The 2,941-nt window shown below is 35.0% G+C and overlaps 1 long non-coding RNA gene across 1 annotated transcript; it reads left to right on the plus strand.

Annotated features, from left to right (window-relative positions):
• The first annotated feature begins 2,030 nt into the window (after positions 1–2,030).
• Positions 2,031–2,730, plus strand: LOC103421283 (uncharacterized). The gene is made up of 2 exons (XR_527226.4): positions 2,031–2,251; positions 2,520–2,730. It is a non-coding gene; the product is annotated as an uncharacterized lncRNA (long non-coding RNA).
• The last annotated feature ends 211 nt before the right edge of the window (positions 2,731–2,941 follow it).

The raw sequence follows: 2,941 nt of genomic DNA on the forward strand, positions 1-2,941 counted from the left end.
CGTACGGTTTGAGAGTGAGGGAGAGTGAGAGACTGAGAGAGAGAGTCGTGAGGGAGGAGAGAGAGTGAGCACGGGGGAAGGAGAGAGGGAGAGGTCCTGCGTGTGTGGCCCAACCAAAACCATACACCAATCTTAATCCCTAACCACAAAATACAAATAACCTTATTTAATCAACTTATCTTATTTATTTTCTTCCAAACATATCTAAGATTAGACCAAATAATGTCACACACCCACGTACCTTAATGCCCGTTAAGGGCAATTCCGCCATTTCACGTCCTTAATAAGAAAATCTCGGGACGGGCTGTGACAAAATCTATTAAGCACCCGTTATTAACCGAATCTTAACGAGTGACCCAATAACTGTTGGAGAACAATTCAGAAATAAACAATATAACAGAAATAAACAGAACTTGAAATTCACAATTTTATTTCACAAAAAGTACTTGCTATACAGAATGAAAAGTATACAATAAATACAGAAATTAATATAAGAATATCAACAGTACTAACTTGATTACAGAAGGTAGAGGCTAGCTTAAAAGCTATGTCCTTCGAACAGTAATTCCGTCCCACTCTTGTGCTTGTGGTTCTATAACGTCTGCTTGACCAGGATACAACTACCTAATCCTACAACCCGCACTGGATTATAGAATTCTAGCGAATTGCTTTGTGTGTTTACTCTCTCTGGAAAGTTTGTACGGAAGAAAAGGAAGAAGAAAAGATGAAAGATGATGAACTGAGGACTCCAGTTATATAGGCTCTTTCATACCTCTTCAAATACCTTTTGGATGTATCTGAAGCTTTACAACTCTCTACAAAAGGTTGTATCTTTAATCAAAACGTTTTTAATTAATTTAATTAAAAACTTAATTCGAAATTAAAACTAATTGATCAGATTAATTAATATTAATCTATATTAATATTATGGTATAATCATCAAGCCCAAACCACAGAAATGGTGGCCCAAGCCTCAATTCCCATTCCAAGTAGTCCAACACATAACTAATATTGTAGAAGACAAAACATATATAAAGGTACTTTGGAATCTTGTTTTCACCAATGTGGGACAAGAGTCTCAAAACTTCCAACAATAACGACTCCATTAGTTAACGTGTTCACCTAAAACCTGTTATTTTCGTGTCATTTAGGTTCAGATTAACAGGTTCTGTAAGAAATTGTCAGGTCTAATGATGAGACATGAGAAAGTTGAAATGAGAAGGTTCGGGTTAACAGATCGTGTAAGAAATTGTCAAGTTTAATGAGGAAACATGAGAAGGTTGAAATGAGAATGTTGCTTGCATTTCTCTCATTAGTATGTGTGTCGATATATATATATATATATATATATATATATATATATATATATATCTCACGTTTACGATGTCATGTAATTTATTCTTATGTTCAAGACCATAGTTAGAAATTAGCGAAATAGCGTTGGACTAGTGCAATAGCCTAACAGTGACTTTTATTTGGATTTGAATAGCATTTGATTACTCAGAGATGAATAGAGTTCCTACATAAAATTCTTTGCGCTTGATTTATAAGATTTCGTATTTATGAATATAAATCATTTTGTAAATTTCATTTCTGCCAAAAATTAATTAAAATTAACATTATGTTTGGATAAATAAATTTAAGATTACTAAGGAATTTTAAAATAACGGAAATTGAAATGACGAGATTTTATTTTATAGAATTTGTGAATTTTCTTGTTTGGTTAACAAAAAAAAAAAACAATGGAATTGTATACGGAATTTGTTATTTTTAAACTCTTAATCATAGAAATTGAAATGACACCTATTTACATGAAATTTAAACTTGGGAATTGAAAACCCTAAATTCCAAGTTATTTTCAAATTTATTTGCCTCGTCAAAACATAGTGTAAAATCATTTAATCTATCAACAGAAACGAATAAATATGCAGTTCGGTTTGTTGACGACAAAGTTTTATATAAAACAAAACAAAACAAAAGCAAAAATGGAGGGAGGAATGGCGGGAATGAACAAGGAAATTACAATCATAACCTCGTCCCTTTTTGATACCTCTGTTGACGACTCGAGAGACAAAAGTCTGTAACAGATCGAAGGGAGAAAGAAGGAAAGAAAAAGAAAAAGATGGAGAAAGTGGTAGCGGAAGGCTATGCCGAAGGCTATTGTGATCCGTGTGCTGAAGGACAAATTTCCCAGTGCCACAGGGGCGACGGCGACCTAATCGTTCACAAAGAAGCGCTCCTCGCATTCTCCGTAAGCGCCCGAATCTTCATCCACTACCTTTTTCTGAGTTTTATCAAGACTCTCGAAGACTAATCACTTTTCAATTTTCATTAAAATTTGTGCTCGTGAGGTGTTTGATGAAATGCCTGACTCTTTCCTTTGACAACTTAGAGCAGTTGCTTGGATCTGAAGTGTGGATATGATTGATGTTTTCTTTGGTTTTGTGAAAGCAAAATTCAACCAATTTGGTTGATTTGGATGTGTGAGAAATCTTGTTTTCTTGGTTCCTTGCGTGCAGACCTAAGGCCAAAGAATGCTGGAAAGGGTGCAGTAAAGAATGAAGTAAGGAATGCTACAAAGAATGCAGGAAAGAGTGGGAAGAATGCAGGAAAGAGTAGAAAGAATGCAGTAAAGAAAGCGGGAACATAAAAAACGAAAGAAGTGAAGAGGAAGAAGAAGACGAAGAGGAAGAAATTGGAAGAGTCATCGTCACGAAAGCAAGGTGAAAAGGATGAAGAAAACCACGATGAGGATGGAAGTGGTGATGGATGAGTAAGCAAGCAAGGAATAGACATTTTCTGCTAGTTTCGGTGTTTCCTTTTTCTTTCTTAGCATGTAGTTTGCTTCTGCATCTAACAGCCCATTATATTTTTGAACAGTCAGCAGTTTGGTTAAAGTTCAGAATCTTCATATTTTACCCCTTCGAATGCGAATTAAGAT

Source organism: Malus domestica, chromosome 03, assembly GCF_042453785.1.
Source record: "Malus domestica chromosome 03, GDT2T_hap1".
NCBI classification, from domain to species: Eukaryota; Viridiplantae; Streptophyta; class Magnoliopsida; order Rosales; family Rosaceae; genus Malus; species Malus domestica.